The 24818-nt window shown below is 44.9% G+C and overlaps 1 protein-coding gene across 3 annotated transcripts in view; it reads right to left on the reverse strand.

Moving 5' to 3' along the window:
- AKAP13 (A-kinase anchoring protein 13) overlaps nucleotides 1-12874 on the reverse strand; it is a 206436-nt gene extending 193562 nt beyond the window's left edge. The window contains exon 1 of one of the 3 annotated variants that reach the window (XM_083870764.1): nucleotides 12546-12874. The gene's annotated coding sequence lies outside the window, so the exon portion shown is untranslated. Of the gene's footprint in view, nucleotides 1-5122; nucleotides 5400-11112; nucleotides 11440-12545 lie in introns of those variants that run through there. The other 2 variants (XM_083870765.1, XM_083870767.1) reach the window with 2 other exon arrangements.
- Between the last annotated feature and the right edge of the window lie 11944 nt (nucleotides 12875-24818).

Here is a 24818-nt window from a genome sequence, read left to right on the forward strand (position 1 = left end):
CCACGCCTGCAAACCACCAAATCCTTTCTAGTGAATCTTACACCCTGCCACAGCCTGTTTGTATAATCTGAATGAGAGAGACAGGGAGTAGTGAAGCATTTGCCAAGTGAGTGATTTGAGAGTGAAATTCAAGAGATGCACACACACCAGAGGAGCTGGACTGTGCCAAGAGCACGAGCTCAGGTCTGTCCCATGTCACAGGCTGGCATCAGAACACCAAAAATCTGAATGACTTGTGCTAAAATACCCATTTACAGGGAAAAAAAATTCCTCACTCCCTTTACCCTCTAGATTTTCCTCCATTTTGTGTGGTGCAGACATGGAAAAGTTAAGGAGAGGGTTTGCAGGATTTTGCAGCACATTCAGCCCCGCGGCGTGCTGGAAAAGCAGGAGCTGTGTGAAGGAAGGGAACCAGAGAGGCCCTGGACAGATGTTTCCATTCACCAACGCTGCCAAGGAGCAGGGAATGCCGAGTTCACTACCTTGGCCTTATTTACATTTCACAACATACAGCAATAACCATGCCACAAGCAGTTTAGGAAAGGAAAAATACCAGGCGGCCAAGGAGCGTTTTATCATCGTCTTCGTTAAAAGGGCAAAAACTAAACTGTTTTTTATGCCAGTTCTGAAACTTTACCTGGTTTCATTGTGCCAATGAAACAGGACACAAGTATCCCAAGCCTCATCCACTTTAATTACCAGCCACTGCCCTTTTGCACAAGTGATTGCTGCTGGGGTATCAGACATAGTTAACTCTGCCACCCCTGAACCACCCGGACATTTTCTTTCCATTTTCCAAAATAAACTGGTATTTGATCTAGCAGAGAGGACAGTTTCTCCTTCAGCAACTGTGCCACAAACCAAATGCTCCAAAGACCAAACCTGAAAATATCCTTGCTGGAAAGGTGCATTTCAGAGGCATTCATCCAAACCTCAATCCTGAGACACAACATGTTTGATAATGAGCTGCCAGATCCAGTTTGGCAACTAGAACAGCTACTCCAAGTGCTGCCCCATCCACCCCAACACAACGGAGCCTTAGACACGGACCACATGCAACAATGTGCTCTGCATGTCCCAAGGTGCTCCCTGCAGCAAGTGATAGGAAGGGTGATGGGGAAAAGTTTTCACAGCATATTTTGATCCTCCAAGCCCTCTCTGAGCCGACAGCAGAGGGACAGAGAAAATAAAAAGGCCAGTATTACCCATTTCTATAAATGTCAGTATTTTCTGGAGCTTTCAAAGCGGTTCTGTATCTCAGCAGAGACACTGTATCGTGTTTCTCAAAGTTTCGTGCTGGTGAACACTGCCCAGACAGGGCAACTTTACTGGGAGTGAGTGCAGGGCTCCCCTCCTGCCACTGCCACAACGGGACACCTTCCTTCCCAAAGTGAACCAGACACTAATGCTATTTATAGATCCTGTTGCAGAACCAGACAGGCTTCCCAGCCACTATTCATCAACGTGCAAATAGGTTTTATTTCATGCCAGGCAGAAAAGAAAAAAGAAAACGTCCTGAAGTTCCATCTTATTTTTTGAAAGAAATAAGTATCTGAAGATTAGTTGGAAATTCAACACAGAACAGTAAGACCTGCAAATAAAGGCTGATCACAAATTCTACACTTTATTTTTTAAAAAACTGGCAATTTCAAATTGCTTCCTTAAGGAAGTCTCTTTTCCACTAAAGGAAAGCAAACATCCGTGGAAAAAGCAGCCAGCTGATGTACCAAGGGGCAGACCTGAAGAACATCAGCTCTATCAGTCCTCCATATCTAGAAGAAAGGCAAGGAATATAACTGTGAAATCTCCCTTACTTTGCAGAAAAAAAGGACTAGTTTCCAGAGACACGTAGATGAACAACACTCACCAGCACTGCTTTTGAACATTAACACAGCAGACTCCACCGACTTGTCTTCCCGTGTCTTTGGGGTTTCAGTGGGAACTACAGCCTTGTTCTTACAAGCACTTTTCATGGAAGCACCTTTGCATTTAAAATGTCAACTGCAAAAGCATCTGCTATTCAGATAAAGCACCCAGAAGCACTTAATTTCATATGCATCAAGTTTTACAAAGCTTTCAAAAGAGCCCAAGGACATTTGGAAGGATAGATGCAAGTTGAGAATGAGTCTTAGCATATCATCAACCAAAAAAAAAAATCTATTCTTAGATATCTCCCTTTGGTGATTCCTATAATCTTTCTCTTTTTTTTCCCCCTCCTACTCCTTTGAGAAAGTAAGTTGTTTGGTTATTCGGAAAGAAAAAAAATGGAAGAACCTGTTTTGCAAGGCATACAAACAAAGCAGTATCTTCCAAAAAAAGAAAAGCTCATTCAAAAGTATGTAAATATTAGGGCTGGTAACACAAACAATAAAACCACAGGAAACACAAGAAATTAAGAATAGATCTGGACGCATTCAATTTCCTGGCTGCTGGATATATAAGCGCTTTTCTGGGTTGGATGTATGAAACAAAATTTATTTGCTGAACAATAGACATCAGGCAGATAATTTAAAGAGGCAAAGAGAAATAAGTGTCTGTTCTGATCCTGCCTCTACTCCTTGGCAGGACAAGGATACTGACCAAGGCAGCTACAGCCAGAACATGGCACATCAAGCACCAGGGGTCCAGCATCCTGCACTAAGCAGGGAATTCAAGCTTGCTTAAACCACAGAGAAGGCAAAAAACAGGATTACTCCTGTCTCATCACAGGATGCTGCTGAGTGCCCAGTGCACACCCAAAAGGCTGCTCTTCAACAAGGGACAGCTCGAAGCTGAGCACGAAGCAGAGGTGACAATTAGTTCCCAATGTGCAGGGTGGTCCCTGCCATCGCCACCCTGCAACTCTCCCTGGCTGGAAGGCACATCCCAGTGCCTGACACTGCATTCCCCAGCCTGGGCATCTGCCCAAATTCCTCACTGCTGCCAGGCTTTCATCTAGAAGCATGCTAACAGTCCTTTCTCTCCTCTCCATTATGGACTTTTTTTTCCCCAACCAGCCAGAAGCAACAAGGTCTCAAGTAGACAGAGTTGTACATCTCTTGTGTAGGAATTTAAAACACTGAGCATCACAGCCACATTAACACAACCACACTGCAACAGCTCCTGCTCCTCAGTCAAATGTTAAACCAAGTCTCCATCCCCAAAGTATCCAGTGGCTCACACTTACCTAAGAATCAAAAAGAAAAAACCCTGCAAGGAAAACAATTTATTTCCTTCACTGCAAACACCAAGTGTATCCAAAGAAAAGCTTCAACAAGACTTAGAGCATGTTTCCTCCAAAATGGCCTAGTCTTCTCTTGGCACTGAGATATCACAAGCCCAAGGCATAAATACACACAGGTATTTATGCAAACAGCATTTTCTTAATATCAGTAAATAATATTCTTATTCTTTCTTAATATCAGTAAGACTGATCAGACTAGATTTTTAATAAAAATTGGCAAAGACTACAAATTAGTTCAGGGGGCAGGGAGAGAAGTGGGAAAATTAAGACTCCTCCAAGAGTATTAAAAAGCTTGATAAGTTTATACTCACTTGATATATTTTATCATAATGCTTAATCTTTTTACATAATGCAATTGTAGTCAAACAGTAACTGTTTGACTGCCATTTATCTGCCATCTCATAGTATTAATTGATATCACAGAGGAGATGGATCCTGCAAATAAGACAGGAAAGAAAGGGTAAAAAGCACACTCATGTTTTGTAGCTTCAGGAAGATGTATACATTTTCAAGCACGTTCCTTGCCACAGGTCCTTCACCTTCCTCAAAAAGTTTTGAATTTTCATTTCAAAACTTGCTCTCCACATACTCAAGTGTTTTCTCTGCCCGCCATAAGCTATTGCTGGGGTAGGATCTCTTACTAGTCTCAAAGAACCCGATGACTTCTGAACTTTGAGATTATAAAGCAAGAAAGTTACTGAACACTCGCATGCAAGTGGATTGGCGAAGAAAAAGTAGCACAAAGTCCTGCCAAAATCCTAGCTAATCTGATAAAGGAAAAACCAGGGAGGTCTAAGCACTAAACCCCGCAGTTTAAGTAGAGCCAATTCCAGCTGCAGAAGGAAGCACATCACATTCAGCAGAGCACCTCTTCTTCTGAAATGCCATCTGAAAAAAACCAACATTTTACCACCTTACTGCCCATGGGTAAATTGCAAATTTCCCAGAACACAGAAAAATGTGTGGGACTGACAGGTAAATTTCATACCAATAACAAACACAACTTGAAACTGACTGGAAGGAGGGAGAAAGAAATTTACAAGACCTGCATGAAGGGAAGCCAGTTAAAACTTAAGCACTTCTGTAATTCTCCCACTTTCAATGCACTTCACAATTAATCCTCTTAACATCCATGCAAACATATTTATTATCCATAGTTATAACTTGTAAGCTCTTCACAAAACAGTCTAGTTCTTTTTCCAGCTTAATACACTGCCGATGACAACAGGGACTAAAGCCCTGTTTTAACTATGGGACACCTCTCAAGAAACCTGCTCCCATCGCCCCACTCCCATCAGCATCTTACAGAGGGACAAGAAAGGCACCCACTCAAGAAAATACTTTTATAAGCTTGTTAAAATCATTTTATGCTAGTTAAGAGCTCAAATATCAGCCTCTGTGCTACACACACACACACTTCTTCAGGCTTCTACCAAAAGACTCTTCCAAAATTAATTAGGAGCTCTGGCCAGGGTGGAAAAGCAGCTCCACATTTTGGAGACTCCCAAGCCCCCACTGCACAAATGGATTCACACTCCAGCACTCAAATGCAGCCACACAGTGGGCACCAACATAACCCCCAGCATCCTCCCACAATGAGTCTGAGGACAAATGTGTATGTATTTTCCTGTTGGCATCATCTGCACTACAATAGAGAAAAACCTGCAGTTAACAAACATGCAGCAACATTTTGCCTTGAATCACACAAAAGTGTAAAGAGACACCTGGACCTTGTGAAATGAATGTTTATTACACAAGGCCTTCTTTTATGACAGTACATACAAAAAAGGGTTTAGTCTTTATTTCTCTATCCAGCTGAGACAACCTACTTTCTCTGCAGCTGCTAGGAGAAGAGAAACTATAAACATTTACATTTAATGCAACAAAAGGTTTGCTCACCACCTCTTGTGTTCCACTGTGCTCTTAGACGATGATCACTCATGATAAAAATGGGTGGAGTGGCTGCAAAACACTCAGTGATGGAAAAACTGACTCCCATGTTGAAGAGAGGTTCTTGCACAGGCTGAAAACCCCACTGAAATGGAGTGTTGTCATTACTCCCAGCATGGGAAATCTTTGGGCTACGGATGCAAACACATCTGCTACACAGCACGTCAAGCAGCCTGTTTTACTCTGTCTCAGAATCACCCTCTGCTCCAACTCAAAGACCTTCAGATCACACTACAGCAACTGTTTTAATCTAGGCCACAAGTAAACTCAATCAGCTCTGGTTTGGTTTTAAACTATTAAAAACCAGCACTCCCAAGTACAAAGTGCAGACCTGAAGATGCCCAGTGCCGTCAGCACTGCAGTCTGGCTGCTGCAGTGAAAGATTTATGGTAACAGGGAACAAAACAACAGAATTCATCACGTAACACCAGAGGTACATCATGTAAAACTCACTCCTCAGCTGACTCACTAAGTGATATTAACTCAAAAAAAAAGCAAGTCCCAATTTTGCTGCCATCTTACTTGTGGGTTCAGCAATTAGGAAGCATGCTATGGACAAGAAATTAGTCTTGAGCCAAAAGAAATTAGTCTGTATAAGAGTCAAATATGGTCATCCTGTCCTCCCCTTCCCCCCAAAATAAATCACTTCCCCCTTTCCTTTAACACCTGCTTCCTCCATCCAAGCATTCATTGTCCTACTGCTATTATGGGACCAAAGGCTTCAGCATCCCAGAGGAAACTCAGGAGGGAAAACAGTGTGTGTAAAGTGACCAAGACTCATTCCCTTCAGCAATCTCACCCCCTATCATCCCTTATTTTCCCTCTTTTCCTATTGACAGCAAATTTCAAGATCTGGCAGGGTGTTGACAACCACACACGCTGGAAAGCCCAATGTGCCACACATCCTGGTATTGAACCCCACTGTGCCCACAGTCAAGAGTGTGGACATTTCTTGTTCTCACATCTCACCAAGAACCCACAACAAACACCATGGGGCAGGAAACAAGGCCAGACAACCCATGGCCTGACCCAGAACAGCTTTTTGTATTTGTTGCCCAGAAGGCAGAGACTTCACACAAGAAGCCATTCCGTGCATCCCTAAAAAGTGGCAGAAGCAGAGCAACATCAGGAACACGACAAAAGGAGCCTTTGAGCAAACCCATGCCCAGCATCAACTTCCACCAGGAGGTTTTTAACTGCACACTGTGGGCACACTCACACTCCCACTTTGGTCTCCCCTATGCTAAAAACAGGGATACCTGCAAGAACACGATGAGTGGGCCAGCATCCATGTGTGACACATGCTAGGTGTGTTAATCCATGGAAAAAGAATGGGTGAGTCAGTAGTTTGAGTCTGAAGACAGTCCGGTTTAGAATAACTGCTCCGTGCCAGAATCTTTGTTTGTAATGGTTTTACTAAGTGCAGCATTCAGACTTACAGAACAGTTACACCACTGAGAGCAGACACACACTGGGAAAAAGATTTACTTTCCCAAGTAACTTTGCCAGAAACCTCAGATACGGTTTAGATGAAGATACAAACATGTCACAGATTCTAACATAACTTGCTGGTCCAGTTTGCATTAGTCATGGGTGATAAAAAGCACAGAGGACTCAAGCATGACACATCAGGCACTTTCTCTCCACACAAAGTTTTGATCATCATCAAATGACCTTTAAGATGACCACCTTAAATCACACTCAGAGAAAAAAGTGTCACCAAAACTCAGTCTCGTTTTTAAATAAATAATTTGTTGCTTTTTTTCTTTTCCCTTGCTCTCAGAAATAAAACCTGAAGGAGCTGCTACAGAAGAAAATCCTTAAATCCTTCCTTTTACAGTGGATCAGGCTAATCTCAGTGGTGCTGCCACACTGTAAATACCATCTCACATTAAAAAACAATTTGGGGAAATCTCTCACTGTGTATTTTGCAAATGCAACATTAAGGTAAAAACAGTTCAGCAATGAGGCTAACAGGAAAGTTAGATCAGTCACCTGAAATAGTCAAAAAATACAAAAAGACTGGAAGCAGTCAGAAGTAGTTTCTAATAGAAATTTTCTAATAGAAATTTTCTAATAGACTATGCAAAATTTGCCACAAGTGCTTGAAACAAGGACATGATGAATCGGTTGCAACTACCTGTACTCATATATTTTAAATATTATCTCAGAAGAGCAGCTCCACAGAATCCAATGAGCAATCAGTCTCCACCCCATGATTTCCAAGGAAATCAAAAGGTGATTTCATGAAAGGATCAAACCTACAAGAAAACTGTGACAGTTCAGTCAACACATTGACTGAGCAAAAAACTATGACCGGTTTTGGAAAGACAAGAGCAGCCAAACAGGAGAATTATTTATTATGATCATTTTACAGAATCACAAAAATAAAAATAAAGAAAAAAAATTTTGACTGAAGGGATTGGATCATTTTGAATATAAATTCTGGATTCTGCAGCCAAGGCCACAATCAAGGTCCTCCACCAATCATGGACACCCCTAAGGCCCACAGCACCAGCAGACCTCACCCAGAGGCACCAAACCCAACCTCGCCCCCAAAATATGCTGGGAATAGACTGTATTTCAAGCCCTGAACATAAGAGCTGTAGAAGGTGCTGACAATTTCAGGGGTAAGTTTTTTTTATGTTTTCTCCAATCCTAGATTAAATATTTGAGCATTTGGACTGTGAGAACTTCATCACTATGTCAATGAAGAATTAACATTTTTCTCACCCTTATTACAAACCATCCTTCAGCATCAGATTTTTATGTTTCTTCTCAATATATATAAAATAGTTTTGTTAGACTGCCTGACCATGTCACAACATGTGATCCATTATAGCTACAAAAGAACTAAATCTTACTGTTGACTACTTAAAAATATTTGTGATTGCACTTTCTTCCCCTGTTCCTCAACAACCTAACAGACCACAGAAAATGGTTATAAAGAAAATTTTAAAAAACATTATTAAAATGGCAGAACTTACTTTGCAGAGATTTCTCTTTGCCCTCGACAGAAACAAGTGCTGTCTTACATAACTTAAAAACTAAGCACTGACTTTTAACTCACTGGCTTATCTCAGAAACATCTATCTCCCATGTCGTCTTCACAGGCTATAAAACAGGGATGGGCACCACAGTCAAATGCCTTCCTTGCAATTGGAAAAGCACTTCCAAGAGTTTAGGTTTCTCCTGGTGGAAGCATCCAACCCCCTGCCACAGCAGCTGCTGGTAATAGCACAAAGGAACATAAGTTAGGCAACTGATGCAGGTACAGAATGAACTTTTTTGCCTTAACTGATACAAGTTATGAATTGTATACACAAAAAACAATAATGCATTCTTAACTGGGATCCATTTCCCAGTCTGAACAGACCCAAAAACCCCAGTATGGCCCAGCTGGGGAACTGGAAGAGGCTGCTTATGCTATACCAACACACAAAAGAGATGATAAAACTGCAGTTCAGGACGATACTGAAACTTTTACCTACTGCATGTCTCCACCAGTCGTCTCCAGAAGGACAATAAACTCTTTACAGGATTTGTGGCGTCGCAGCTTATTTGTTATGCAGACATTATGAGAGGAGTCACCCTGTTTCCCTGACGCAGCACCATAAATATATAGAGGTATATCATTCTGAGAAAGATCTGTATAGCTTCACTGCAGCAACAAGTTCCGAGCATAGCTGCTTTTCCTGGAGCACTGCCATCATATTTTCTTATCAGTAACCGAAGGAACTAACCAGCTAACTCCCAGTGATGGGCTTTGCCTTCTAGATCTGCATAAAGGTCATTTGCAAAGGGAAAAAGGCTGGCTTGATAAATAAATAAATAAAAATAAGCCATTGTGCCACATCCACGGCTTTGTTTCCAAAAGCCACTAAGAAGTGTAATGCCAGGCTGAAGTGCCTGACTATTCAGTAAGTACAAGGAGTGGCCGATTCCTTCCCCACAGTGAGATTGTTGACAGCTGTTTTAGAAGAGGAAAAAAAAAGGCAAGCATGACTAAGCTATTCATAAAAACTGCATTATATCCAACACCCTAAAAACAAGTTTTGTTTGAGAAAAGGCGCAGGGCTTCCTGGACGTGACCGGCCAGGTGGTACATGCCAGCCCTAAACCAGGCTCCCAGCTGGTTTATATCCCCCGTGGCAAAGCCCAGGGCAGCAAAGAAGGACTCTATTTACACCAGAGCTATCAGCTGCTTCAGAACGTCACTCATTACCTTTATCTGTCCTACAGGTGATCAATGCAAGCACGCACATGAGCACTTGGCACCCAACAGCGCTCAGTAATCACAAGGTGCAGGCTGCAAGGTGTTTTCCTCCCCAGCTTTCCACATCCAGCCTCTCATGTGCCTGCAAACAGGAGTTACCCTCCAGCTGGAAACCACACCAACTGCCAACTCCCTATGCAGGAGACTGGTAAAACACGGGGCCACAATCACACAGGGAGCCCATATCATGCATTTATGGCCTCCTGGACTATCCAGTCTTTTGCTCAAGTTTTTAACTTCTCAGCAGTGCCTTCCACCAGTAGAGCAAAGCCAAAACCAAATAGTTCCTCCATACAAATCAGCTGTGTGGTTTAGCTGACTTCAGGCTATTTATGGCCTGTGTGGGGAACCCCTATAGAAATAACATTTAATAGCACTCAAGTAGATTGCAGAGATAACCAGCTACAGTAATAAGTAGAAAAGCTTCCAAGCTGCTTCAAGGTCAGTTTTATTGGCGAGTGGATCACCACCAAATGCCAGGCAGAGAAAACCGATACGTTGGTGTCCTGGAAACAGTGGGAAAGAAATAGGTACAGCAGGCACGGCAGCTTCTACTAATGACTTTTTTGTTAAGTAGCTATTTATTAAAACTTATTATTCCAGCAGAAAATTACATGAAAGAACCCCACTGCTTTTGTAACACAGGAGCATGTGAACACCACCAATAAACCTAGCAATTTTTTTTTTCTCTTCTAGGATAATTTATTGACTGCTGTTCTTAATTCATGCTTTGGATAGAATAACCAGATTCTTTTAACAGTACTTAATCCTCCTCTTAGCACAGGAGTGTACCCTAGACCAGAACACAGCTTACTCACAAGTATATCCTGCTGAGAGATTAGTGAGTTCTGCATATGCCTGAGTCTCAAAGCTGCGCTACGCAAGACTGTGTTTAAAAACATCCATCATCGGATAGTACCTGGCAGAGCTCTGTTCCTGTGAGAAGCTTTGAGTTCTTAAATGTGTTTCCCTCCTTTGATGCAGCGAAGCTGTAAATCAGGAACATCGAGCTCCTGCCTTTCTCTCTGGCTGCAGTCCCTGGCTGGACTCTCTCACTCCGAACACGTCGTGTCCTCACCTCTCGGGCTATGCCGGCCATCCGTGGCCGCCGGAGCCGGGCGGGAAATCCAGGCTGGAACGTCGTCACACAGCACAGCTCATCCACACTACCTGCGGGGGACTCGTCATTCAGGCTACCTACAAAACCTGTCTGCCTGGCAGAACTCAACATCCGTGCCCTTCTAGCAAGAGCCCCAGGCTAGCCTGTCTGCCCAGCGCTGGGCAGCGCTGCAAGGACAGACGGGCAGCGGAGAGGCTCAACCCATGAACTCTGACAACAGGTACACACTTGAACTCCTGCCAAGGGAAAACACATGCCCAGATGATCCTCACCTTGCCTAATGTACCCTTACCCTGATAGCAGGCTTGTAAAAAAAGGAACCAAAACAAAAAAAACCCCAAACAAACTCAATTTCAAGTGTGCGAACAAGACACTGTCACCATGTCCAAAGCACAGCAAATGTCGCTCAAGTACAGACAGCAGTTTTTATCCACAGGCAGGGATGTTATGAGGTTGACATCAATCTACTCCCACTACTAAGATATCTATGTACAAAAATACACCTCCTCTAACACCACAATAAATGAATCATTAGTATCTTACCTTCAAGGACCCATGTGTAACTTGGTTCACCCTTACAATTCCACAACAGCTCGGCAAGGTCGTGCAAAACATGAGAAACACACCCAACAAGGGACTCCAAGAGAGTCACCAGGAACAGAATTAATGTAGCTTGGCCCTTTAAAACCGATTAGATTACATTAGCCAAAACTCCCAGTACACAAGACATCCATAGATCTCAGACCAACTGTCTAAACTCAGCTCTGAAGCTACATGCTTTACATATTTCTACTGCATCGCATATCTCCATGAGTACCTAAAGTTTTACTGCTGACAGAGATTACAGACAGCCACAGCGACCAAATGTCCTACAGCAGTGCAGGATTTCTAATCCTTTTATCGAATCCCTATCTGGTCACTCACAGCAGGATTGGTACAGCACACTCTTTTTAAAAAAAGAACTTTTTATAAATCACTTTTTTTTTTCCCACTTCCAATCTCCAGCTAACATGAAGCCCTGTAAAGGACACTGGAGCAGAACCAATTCCAGAGGTCAGCAAAATCAGATTCTGTAAATCCCCACTCCTCTATATGACTTGCAGGGACAACACAGTCACAGAAGGTGGATTAATAAACCCCAACACTTTATAGGTTCAGAAAAACTACTATTTCGTAATACTCATCCAGAAACTCCTGAATTTGCTTCAGAAGAAGGGTCTGCACTCAAGAAGGAGAAAAAAAAAAAGTTATATTTTCAAGCAATAGACTGAACTCATGAAACAGACCACACGGTAATGACCCTGTGACACCAAAGGCCACTGAAACCCAAAGGTGACACCCACCAGCACCAGCGTGATGCTCGGGGCTCTCGACAGGAATCCCCGGTGATTTTCCGTGCCATGAGCTGAGATACAAAGTTGTGTCTGCGAGCCCGGAGGGGGGTTCCGACAGAAATATCAGCAATTCCAGCGCGGAGGGAGGCGGGGGCCAGGCGGGCCCGTGTCCCCGGCACAGCCCCGGGCACAGCCGGGCTCGTCCCCTCGGCAGCGGGGCCGCCACCCCCGCCCGGCCCCGGCCCCGGCCCCGGCCCGCAGACAATAGCGGCGGGAGCAGCCGCGCCACGAAACGCTCCAAATAAACGAAAAAATAAATAAATAAATAAATCGAAAACTACCAAGAGGCGTAAAATGAAAAGGAATAAAAGCCACGCGGAGGAGAGGGGCCGCTCGGAGCGGCTCCACGCGAAGTTAACCGGAGGAAAAAAAAAAAAAAAAACACCAAAAAAAAAAAAAAAAAAAAAAAACGAGGACGACGAGGAGGAGGAGGAAGGGCGGGGGAAGCGTGCGAGGACGCGGGAAGGGGAGGGGGGCTCCCGCACACCCCCGTCCCCGGGGAGCGCCCACCCCGCCGCCCCCGCCGCCGGCCTCCCCAAACTTTCCCCCAGCCCTTCCCCAACTCCGGCGGGGCAAACTCACCGCGGGGCCCGGCGGGCGGCTTCGCCCCTGGCAGCGGGGCCGGGAGGGACAGGGAGAGGGACGGGGACGGGGAGGGGGCGGACGAGGGCGGCCGGGCCGGTGCTCTCCGCCCGGGAAGGCGGGCAGGAAAGGAGGGGAGGAGGGCCGGGGGCTGCCGCCTCGCAACCTGAGCCGCCGCCGCCGCCGCGCCCGCCCCGCGCCCGGCACGGCCTCCCCTCCCCGCATGCGCCGCCCCCACGGGGCCGCCCCGGGCCGGGCAGTGCGGGGCCCAGCGGGGCCGGGCCGGGCCGGGCAGTGCGGGGCCCACCGGCACCGACCGGCACCGACGGCACTGCTGGGGCTGAGGTCCGGCCATTCCTGAGGTCTGGCCATTCCTGAGGTCCAGCCGTGCCTGCCCTGAGCAGCCCCGCTCCCTGCCCCGGGGGATTTCCCTCCCCTGTGCCCCTTTCCCGGTTGTTCGGCTGCTTGGGGGAGAGGCGGCGGCCTGTGTGTAGTAACATGGTGGTGCGGGTGTGGAAGAGCAGCTGCTGTGAAAGCTGTGGGTTTGTTTTTATCAAAGGAGGACCTGGGGATTGCTTCATGCCTGGGAGAGTTCAAGGCCAGGCGAGTTGGGGCTTTGAACAGCCGCTCTAGTGGGAGGCGACTCTGCCGGTGGCGGAGAGGTTGGAACGGGGGGATGTTGGAGGTCCCTTCCAACCCAAACCATTCTGGGGTTTAGGATCTTGCCTTCCCATGTACTGAGCTCCGGCTGTAGGGTCTGTTCTGGTGGGTGCTGCAGTTCTGGCATCCCCACTTGCAGCACTTAAAGCCTCTCCTGGTTCCCAGAGCACAACTGTCCGGCTGTGAAGGGAATCTGCTGCACATCTGTCCCTGTCACAAGTCCCACCAGCCCAGCCCGCGGCCTCGTTTTGCTGCTCACCCTGTTCCCCAGGACTCCCATGGTTGTGTGCAGCTATAGGTTTGATGGAGGAGCATCTCCCGTACGGATCCCACGCCTTGCCCCGGAAAAGCAGCGGGAACAGCACCCCACCATTAGCAAATGAGCTCATGTGGTCTGTGGTCTGTGCTGGAGGAGGCCCTGCAGAGTGAAGATTCCTGATCTCTTGTGGTGGTGATGTGCCTTCAAGTTACCGTTTTTGTTGGAAGCCCTTTGGAAATGTGTACGTGTGGTGGCCCAACATTTCCACGTGTGTCCCGCTGGCCTTGGCAGTGGCTGGATGATCATGTCCACAAATGCAGGATCGGTGCTGAGCTTAACATTGTCACTTCATGAGAACCACCCCAAAAATACTCAACAATACTTTCCAGAGACCTTGCTGCTGATCAGAGCACTAGGCAAAGGCTGCAGGTAATTCCCATACATCATGTTCTCTCTAAGTGGGACAGAAAAAACAACCCTATGTATGGTGCAGATTATTTACTGAAAACCCTGCATGTGAGCTCGGCATTGGCTTCCAAAATATGCCCTGTTAATTCAGTTTAAAGCAACTGAAACAATAAAAATTGTTTCAATTCTTATGCATTTTAGTAATTTTGGAGACTGGAATGTACCAGCGTTGTGCACCCTTTACAATCAGATACAAAGCAGTAGTTTTTTCTTATATGGGTCCAATAAAATAAGGCACATGAGAGCAGAGACTCTGGAAAAACATTTTCCTTTGCCTTACCGCCTATCTGTACAAGAAGGGCTTATGAGGCAGATCGCTTGGAAGTTCTCAGATCCAAGCAGAGGGGTCAGACACAGCGATGGCTCAGCTAAGAGCACCATCTAGTGAAAGGCCACGTCTTGACTAAACTGTCCCCTACAAGGCACCGACCAAACAAATGACTGACCCAGCCCACCCTGCATCGCATCTGAAGCAATTGTGAGCGAGGTAGAACACCTGCCTGGAAGTTTCCATAACGAGAACAGCGAGATCTTTAGTTCTACCCTCTTGGTTGTCCATCAATGGAATTTTCTTTGCTCATCAGCTCAATCCTGGCAAATCAATCTCTGTGTTCTGCTGTCTCTCCTGGAGCTGACACAACCCTGGTCTTGCTGTAGGTGCCCCCCTGGCACATAGTGGGGGTCAGAAGTCCCAAAGCAGGGGCTCCCTGAGTCTGTACCAGCTGTGGACATGCCCATTCACATGGGCTCATATGGGCTGCAAAGAGTTTGGAAATGCTTTTGGGGTGTCTTCTCAGCAGAAGAGTGTGAATATCATCTGTCATCAGGGCTGCCCAGGAGCATTTAGCATAGTCATAATATTCCAGACTGGGTGGCAAGGAAGTTAGCATGGAAAATACTGAGAAAAAACTGTGCAGCAGCTTAGCACCAAATCAGGAAAATCAGCTGGTTGGCCCCATTCATGGAAGGGATTCTGGCCCATGCAGTCAGAGAAGGTGAATCAAAACACAGGCAGAGATGGTGTGATTTTCCCTAAGAGAAATATTCCCTGCCAAAGTGGGCTTCTCCAGCTGCCCACAAACCCCTAGAGTGCCAGGTGCTGGTGGAAGGGAATTAGCAAAGGTAGACAGCCCTGTAGGATGGGCAGGCAGCTCCCCAGACTGCCAAGGGATTGGACAAGGTCTCAGTTTAGATTTCAGCCCAGGTCTCCCTGGCCTGTGGGTGGGCTCCTGATGCCCCAGGAGGAGAGAACAACGAGCATGGGCCACAGAAAAGCTCTATGGGCCACTTCAGGTGCCCAGCCTCTGCTCTCAGCAGTAGTTAACACATCTTCTTACCTTGCATTTCCCTGAGATTAGTCTGCATTCTACTTCAGTCTTTAAATTATCCACACCCAAATCCTTTATATCAAAATATCCTGTCTGCACCCACATATCACCACAAACCAAAACAGGGAAGCAGTAGATTAAGGGAAATTTGTGCAGCACTCTGTGGATGCCAATCCTGACAAATCATTTGTCTTCAAATCATCTCTGACTCTAGTTCCCCTGGGTTCCATCCTCTACTATATGTCCAGGTCTGCTTTTATTAAAAAAGTAATAATAAATATATGGCTCCCTGCTTCTTGCTAGAGAACTGGGTTGAAGTGCGAGTTGCACTCGTGAATGAGACTGGAATTTGGTTCTGCACAGCATAATCTGAACATTTGTGTGTAGTGGCATGAATTAGCAATACGAGTGCATTGTTCCCATTTGCTGGAAGTGAGCTGTCCTTGCAACTGAATAGAAAACAGAGGGCAGTGTAATGATGGAAGCAGCAGCTATTAAAGGTTTGTTTTCATCATATCCAAGCAGCTACAAAACTGAGACACTGAGCATTAGTGTGGCTGACAACGGTGTGTCGTGTTTTCTTTGTGTCCCTTCTTGTTTGAAGCCACTGCCTGGTAGCTGAGAATAACAGCAGCTACACTTGAAGAGATTTTAATATCATTTTCTTTTATCAAACTCTACCATTGTCATCTCTAAAGTCGTGTAAGAGGTGCAGTCTTTGCTGCAAATGGACTGTGGCTGAAAGCAGCCTTCAGGAGAAGTTAACCTATTCTTGTGTACTATATATAATCAGTTAAAAAGTAAAAATTCTTAGTGTCTCACAATCTTCAGACACTGGAGTTCACCCTTGGCACAGGAGATGGTGTGGAATGGGTGAACTGCAGTAAAACCCACCCAAAGCACAAACACTTAATGACCTACAAAATTAAGTTAATGAATTAAAAGCAATTTCCCTGGGTTCTTCTGCCCCTCCGTGGAAAGTTTGTGGGGTTCTGCTGGGAGAAGGGGTGCAGGCTTGCAGGTGAGTGCCACCCACCATGTAGCCCAGCTGCTCACCATGGCTCTTTGTGATGATTTCTCAATTCTGGGAGGCACTGCTTATCAGTTGCTCATGCAGAAGTCGTTTTGGTTGCTCAGTTGGTGGGGCACATCTAGCAGGTCCACCTCTGCAGCTCACAGGGGCCCTCCATGTGCTGATAAACTGTGCTAACACCAAGTTCTCAAAACTCCCCTTTACATATATCACTGGAAGCCTTGATAAAAATACTGATTTTTCTTCTGGTCTAAATTCTCCAGTTACTTTTGTTTAGAGGACATGCAGACAGGTCAGGGAACATCTCTGCTGACAGCCCTGGCAGAACCACACCCACGTGAATTTATGACAGGTACAAATCATCTTATTTCACATCATCTTTACATATCCTCCAGACCAAAGAAATCTTCTGGTGAAGTCCATGTGGTACCTGCACCTGCTGCCTTCCTACGTCTGCATCTGTAACTTCACTGAATCATAGAATATGCTGAGTTGGAATGGACCTATCAGAATCATTAAGTCCAACTCCTGGCCCTGTGCAGGATACCCCAAAAATCCCACATGGACCTGATAATGTTGTCCAAACACTCCTTGAACTCTGATAGGCTTTGAACTGTAACACAGAAACAAAAAACAAAAGCAAGCAAAGAACGAGAAGAACTCCACAAACACCTTTGCCGTCCCACAGGGATAAGGTCTGTGCAGGTGTGTTGCAAAAATGGTGGCATTTCATCCCCTCCTGCCTGGTCTAATAAATAATACCCAGATTGGATGGAGCTTTTGAGCAACCTGGTCTAGTGGAACATGTCCCTGCCCATAGCAGGGGGTTGGAGCTACATGATCTTTAAGGTCCCTTCCAACCCAAAGCATTCTGTGATTTTATGCTAAGAGCAGCTACAGAAGTAACTCTCACAGCCTCCTACTGCCTGGGCCAGACCTTTGAAGATCAGACAGTGTTTCCTTGTCCCAGAAGGGGATCAAGATATAACTGCAGGCTTGCCCTCCATTCAGCCCCGTAGGATAGATGGTAGATAGAGCAGGAGGGATGAAAGGGGACTTGCAGGCTGTAAAAACTGTCTTTAATCCTCCTGGGACAGTTTTCTCTTTCACTTGGGCTTTATACTTCATGCTTTGTCAAAGCACTCTGTTTACTACCATCTGCTCTGGCCATCCTGTTCTTTTCAATACACCTTTTTAATTTAATAAAGTTCTGTTTCTGTCTTCAGTAAGTGTTGTCCAGGTACGTGCAGAGCAAGGGATAGGCAAATCTGTGCCAAAAGCTTTTATTGAAGTATCAGACACTGTCCATCAAATCAGTTAATGAAACTGAATTACGTAGCACCCCAGGAGTAAAAAATGACAAACACAGAGAGTTAAGTTGATAGCAGACTAGGATAAAAGCTTTTATCAGCACAGGCTATAAAATTATTCAAATGCAGTGTAGTCCTGAAAAAATAGAGTAGTTTCCTCATTCTGTGTACTTTACTCAATTTCAGATCTAAATAGCATGCAAAGTAGATTAAAATTAATCAGTACAGCAGATCCCACAGTAAAACAACTAATCAAGAAAGTAACTAACACATGCATTTGCAACCAATTATTTATTGCCATCACCACATGTGGCCAGGATGTGAACACAATGACACCCCTGGCTTCTCTTGAATCCGTGCCAGAGCTGATGGGTGTATTTGCTTTTTATGTGAGGCAGTAAGAGAAACTGTCAACATCTAGGTCACTTGACAATATTTGCTTGAGTCTTGCAAATATTATGAAGGGTGAAACTGGCTGAAACTGAATGTGCAGTGTGGATGTGCAACAGTATCTTTTTCTCTGTCTAGGACCCGAGTGCTCCATTTTTGACCTGTACTATTCAGATTTTCTCTGCAGGTGTATATGGACTGGATGAGACCTCTCAAACCACAGAATGTAAGAGAGGAGGGTCCTCCAGGTGCTGGGAACCAGGGGTGATGGCAAATATTTCCAGCTTATCCAAACATGCAAGCACTTTCTCCCATTCATATCCCGGTGTGAAATACCTGCCCAGACTTTTCCTATGGTTCTTCACAAACCTGCCAAATGAAAAAAAAGTACCAAGAGAGATGCCTTCCTCAGGAAGGTAAAGAGGGATGGTGTGTGTTTCACAGAGATCCAAGTTCAGGGTGGGAACTCCCATCAAAAACCATCCACTTCAGGCACATGAACAAAACCTATGGGTTGCACATGAACTGCTTTAAAAATTGCTCTGAATTTCCATCATCAGCCGCCCACCAACCAGGTTTTGCCAACACCTGTGTGTTACAACACGTACCTGTAGCAGACTGTTGTGGTTGGCTTCATCTCTTGAGAACAAAACAGACTCCTTTTATAGAGATTTCCAGTGTTGGAAAGCCAGAAAGTTCCTCAGCTCGTCTCATGAAGCCTCATTTTCTCACACACAAGTTCTGTACCCATTGCCAGTCAGCCCAGCTCTGCAAGCTGACAAGCACCCACCAGATGGTTCTTGTACTTCTGCACCAGAACTGCTGATGTGCACAAGGGTCAGCAAAAATGCACCATGGTTTTTCTCAGCTTAACACACTTCCAAGTCACAGAAAAAACACAAAAGGCCATAGAGCATCTCTGTTCAGCAGCACAAACAGTTGGCCTGTTAACAAGTGCAAGTCTCTTGTAGCAGTAGGTTGAAATAACCTCAGTTCTCAAGAGGGAAAAGGAAACTGCTTTATCATGTGCTGCATAAAAATGCTATGTGGGTCCTAGGAAATCAAAGGTATGCTGACACAAATCCTAATGCCAGGAAGGACAACAGGTATTTGGACATTCACTGAAGGCTGTGCATGAGTGTAGTGATGGAATATGGTTCAGCATGGTAAACTCTGAAGAGTTAATTCTGAATATGGCTTTGGTAGAGTGTTTGTGCTTTGTGCCAAAGGGAGTTCTCAAGGACAAACCAGGTTCACACACACTACTCTCTCTACATTCCCCAGGCCAGGAGAGCCATCATAAAAACATAATTTCTCCATTCCCCTCTCTGCCTCCAGTTGCAATGGCTCTGGCTGCTGAGACAGCAGGGGCTTGGCTGGCTATTTGCAGCAGCAAGCCTGTGGGGCATGCTGTGAGATGGACACACTGCAGGGTTGGCATTCTGTCCTCTCAGGATCTCCCCTCACTCTGTAATGCTAGACTGCCTCTCAGTTATTTCTTAGGAGCTTGGGCTGAGAAGCCCATGTCAGGAATGGGGTACGGCATCTCTGGCATCCCAGGCTGAGCAAGTTGTGTTTTGCAACACTGACACGCTTTTGTGTGGAAGGGATCTCTTTCACACTAAGCTGCCATCATACGGTATTTTTGATCACCACCTGTAAGCAAATCCAAGCAAAGCTCATTCCAAGGTCAGCTGGGTATTTCTGCAGACTTATCTCCAGCCTTGCAGGCTGCAGACCAGGCCATTGCACTGGTCATTTAAACCTCTGATAGATCAAACAGAGACAGAACTGATCCAGACTGGCAAGAAAGAGATTAGGATCAAACAGCCTCCTCCGTCCCTGCAGCTCTTCATTGACAGGTGTCCAGGATGTCATTACAGTTAGCAGACAACTTCAGCTAATGAGGTCTTTGTCTTCACAACTATTTTATAATTTTTTTGTCAGCACAGAGCAGTTTACCCATCCTCAGACATATCTGAGCTTGCTCTTAATGAAGCTGTGCAGTGTACTATGGCATACCTGCCCTGGGTATCAAGGTGTGCTGTGGCTGTGGCTGGCTTGGGTAACCTGCCAGCCTGGAGAATTCATTTGTGACCCATTAAATGGCCATGACATCTGAGAACTTCAGCAAAAGCTGTGTTTCCCTTTTTATTAGCTTCCTCCTCCCACTGCCTGCCCGGGTTAGCTGAAAGTCACTTGTGTGCTTACAGTAACAGATCGGAAAGTTGAGAGGCACCTCATCAAGCAAGATCGCTTAACAAAACAGGAGATTAAATGCCTCACATAATGAAGGTCTCAAATATAAAAAAACCGCCTTTGATGCTACACAGATAGACGTAAGATTTGGTTCTCGTCCATAACTATGTCCTTCAAAATCCTTTGTTTTGATTTTGACTCTCTCTTTTGCACTAAGTTTTCAAATGCTGGCATCCATTTTCTCATGTTTGTCACAAGCCAAAGCATTGGTGCATGTATATATTCAACTCCAAACCACATCTGAGAGATTAGTGTTACATGGGCAGAGAATCAAATTAACATCCCTGAAAATAGCCCCTATTTATTGCACCCAGTTGGGAAAAAAGGTGCCCATGGCAAACTTTGTCCTGCAAAGCATTAATTGTCTTGGAATGGTGTTAACATGACTGTTTCTTATTGAAGATAGTGAAATTACACTTTTTGAAAATTGGGAGCAGTTTATTTGTTTGGCTCATGAAGAATTGTTGAAAGCCTATATGAACACATACAAACAGATTGCTCCTTCTATCGTTGATCTGATTTACCCACTAATCCAAATATCAAGAAAACTATTTACAATTCCTTTACAACTGTGTAAGTATTAAAACCACAGACACTCCTGCCACACAAAGTGTCTCATTCCGAAAATGAAACAGGAGGCTCATCCCTCTGTGCCAATGTAAGGCCCCATCAGGTTACTCCTGTAATCACATTCGGTTCCTTTTCCGAGCATCTCTAAAATAAAAAAAGGGAACTGACTTACTTTTTCAGCTGTTGTAGTGGGCAGAAGAATAAAGCAAATATTGCAGCTTATGCTGAAATCACTGAGCAAAGAAAATAGCCTGGGGTCAGAAGTTTACAGCTGTGTATGAAGACATCTTGCTGTGTGTATATGAGGCTATTTGGAAAAAATCTGTAGCTTTAAAATGATTTTAAAGCTAAGAATTCATGAGCAGAATTTGCCTGCTCATTAACTGTGACTGTATACACCATCTGATAACCACTTCTGCAAATGTTTGTTTAAATATGTTTTTTCTCACACACAATTTAATTGTGCAAGATGTGACAGCTAATGATGGAAGAGCAATTGCTTCAAAATACCAGGGCCTTTGCTGATATCTATATCTTTGCAGGGTGCCAATTTTTCCCATCCCTCCTTACTTTCAGATGAATCAAGCTGATTCCCTCTTCTCATCCATAGCCTTTGCATCCTCTCAGCTACTGACATCAGTCAGCACCAGTCTGGAGAATAACCTGTGGTGTTCCCTGCTCCTCAGACCTGACCATGCTGCTTTCAACACCCATCTCTTCTAGCACTGGCAGCAAGAACCTGGAAACTCAATGCCCTGCAGGCCCCTGAGGGGTTTTCCTACCAGCAGCAAGCATCTGACTACTCACCCTGATATAATTTATCAGGAGTCTGGAGGAGAGAAGGAGCGGCAGAAACTTAATGGACTGTGGAGGGTTTTGTTCTTTGTGCATAATGCTTTGCTGTGCATTGGAACAGAGCACTGGGATGGTTATTATAAAAGTGAAAATTAAGAATATAGACAATCACCTCCCCTTACCTATAAAGGGTGTTGGTTGTTTTCAGTGGTTTATTGTATGTATAGTTTGTGCAATACAGCAGATGGAGAGTGTGCTGAAGGGCTGAGTGAGGAAGGGAGCTGGTTGTGTTTTACAGGGAGAGGCCCATGGTGTGTCTCATTACTATGGCTTTGCAGGATCACAGAGGTTAACATCCATTAGATCACATATCAGGCTTCTCCACACCCTCACACTACTTCTGCTACTTCAGTTAGTTCCTCAGCATCTATTTTTAGTGTTTTATCAGTTGAACTTGAAGTATCTCAAGCAATGAAGATTCCACCCTCTTTTCCCCTTGGAGATTCCTGCCATCTAACACCTTGCAGATCTGTGTCTGACTCTCCTGCCTGAAACTCTTTTCTTTGACAGCCATTTGTGGGTGACCCACACCCATCACTAGATGGAGAGCAGCACTTTATTTTCTTTGCAGCCATTACTGGGCTCTCGTTTGGCTCTCAGACCCCCAGGGCCCGTCACATAAAGCCATTACCTCCACACACATGCACACCACATGCCTTCCCTGGGCAATTTCCACTCTAACTCAGCATCAGCTGCTTAACTCAATGCTTGAAACAAATATAGGAATTAAAAAAAAATAGGGTATCATGAAGTGTTAGTCCCCAGAGGGTTTGCTGCCTCCTGAAGCACTAATTCCTAAAGCTTTTAGAGCAGATCTTGCTGCTGTTGCTTTTTTTTCTCCTGCTGTCACAAGGATCCCAATATCTTCTGCACTTTGCCCATCAATTACTCCTTGACCCCTGGACTCCCGTCCAACCAGCCATTGTCTCTCCTTGCCACTTGCTCTAAAAGATTCTCTAAACCAAGCTTACACCCCACATTTGTGCCATGCTTTTAGGTGTGCAGGTCAGCAGTGTCCTCACAATAAACAGTTGAGCCTACTCTGGTTGAGTGTGCAGAGGCAGAAGGATTATCACCTCAGAAGCAACAGCCAGACCCAGTTCAGTTTTATGGGTCAGAAGAAGCATTTTAAAATTATTTGAGCATTTCAGGCACAGCACTGATGGTGTAGCATCAATGATTAACAATAATTTTTCACCCAATACACCCACACCTTGATTCAAACTGGAAGAGCAGTAACTGCAAATATACAAATATTCACAAGGAGAAAAGTGTTGATAATTCTCTCTGGACCTAATTTCCTGTGGCAGGGGACTGAAAGTTTGGACTTATTTGCAACACAGCATGCTGGGAATAAGCAAGCTAGAGATCTCTTCCAGAAATGAGCTCCTCACACAAAACAATTGAGCAGATAATGCTTGTACTGCTGCACATGTCCTTTCTATTTAGGGATGGAAGGGAAAGTGATAATTGAGGATGGTTGGCTTCTTGGCAGCACCTTGGCAGCAGGTTGTGAAGTGACACTTTCAGTTGTCAAACTGGGAAGGAAACCATGCAGAGTCATAGATGGGAAATGAACAGTGACCCATCTATATTAAATGCAGATAATTAATACTTGCATTCAGAAATGTTGGAATAGCTAATCAAAGAGGCCAGAATTGCTGAACAAATTGGTTAGCTGACAGAAAGTCATAAACCTTATCCTGATTTAGGCTGTGGCTCTGTGTGTCCTACAAGTTTGGTAACAAAACTGAGAGTACTCCAGGCTGGATCTACACCCACATCTAACAGCTCCTTCATTAGGCAGCGCTGCTAATTCCATGTCTGCATCCCAAAGGGCCCGTTGGGAAGGCATTTCCCCCACACATACACACCCTGTGATGACTACATTTCCACTTGGAGAGCAAAAAGAGGTGTAACATCAGCTGGAACAAGCTGAATGTGCTCAGCCACATTTCATTATGACCAAGACAGTCTGGGGCACAACATTTCCACCCGAGTACACTATGAGAGAGCACACTGTTCCCCCTGGTACTGGGAGTAATGAGATGATAAAACACAGGCACAAGGAGCAGGTTTGTCTTCATAAATCTGAAAGGCACACATTGAAAAATTGCCAGACTTCTGAAAAATTAACACCCTCTTTCATCCTCTAATGAAAAAGGCCCTCTGTCTCATTAAAAAAAAAAAAAACCCAACAACTTTTTAAACTATTCTAAAATTTATTGAAAGCTATTTAAAGAAATTAAGCTATTTTAGAAAGAACTGTTGACTTTACTGATGGTGCCCTACTTATTTTTCCACATTGCTGCCTTTTTTAAGAGTAGTTACTGGCATTTATAGTCACCTCTCTGTTCATTTCACTAAAGTAAAGGCACAGCTCAGCTTTCTTTTCACAGATCCAAGCCATTTCAAGCATCAAAGGCACCTCACGTATTGCTCCATCATCACTGGGTATGTTCAAACAGACCTGAGCTGTGGAACTGCAGAAAGGCAGCGATACTTTTATGGATTTCATTGTTCAGCCCAATTTGTATCATTTTTATATCACATTAGTAAACATACAGAAGATTAAAAGCTTTGACAAGGATGAGGCCAAAGCAACATCACCCCAGCTGGAAGGGCAGGTGCCAGGTGGGCACTCAGGCAGGAGAGCAGAGCATGCCCTGGTGGAAGGTGGCCACGTTTTTGAGGTTACCATGTCTGAGAGACTCCAGATTTCATTTTGCTTTCTCTCTCATTAAAAAAAAAAAAAAAAAAAAAAAAAAAAAAAAAAAAAAAAAAGTTTTTATATCATGCTGCCTTAGAGATATCTGGTTTGGCGTGCAGTAGCTCCTTAGAGACCTGCATTTCCTAGCAGTGGTTTCTGATGGTCTGTCTGGTGACTGTGGTGAGTTTGGGGGCGAGGAAGGGAGGGACACAGACACTGACATCACCCCTTTGCAGAGAGCAGAAAGGATGGCTCTGACCCAGAGCTTTGCAACACGCCTGGGGATCCTGGAGCCAAGACATGACACCACAGAGAAGCAGAAAAACACACTCTGGAGTGAGGAGTATGCCTGGGAGTGAAGCCCACATCAGAGACCTGAGCCTGGAGTCATTTTTAAGCAAACAGCAGTGGCCTCTGCCGGCTCCAGTCAG

This window comes from Zosterops lateralis (assembly GCF_965231275.1).
Source record: "Zosterops lateralis genome assembly, chromosome: 13".
NCBI lineage: Eukaryota > Metazoa > Chordata > Aves > Passeriformes > Zosteropidae > Zosterops > Zosterops lateralis.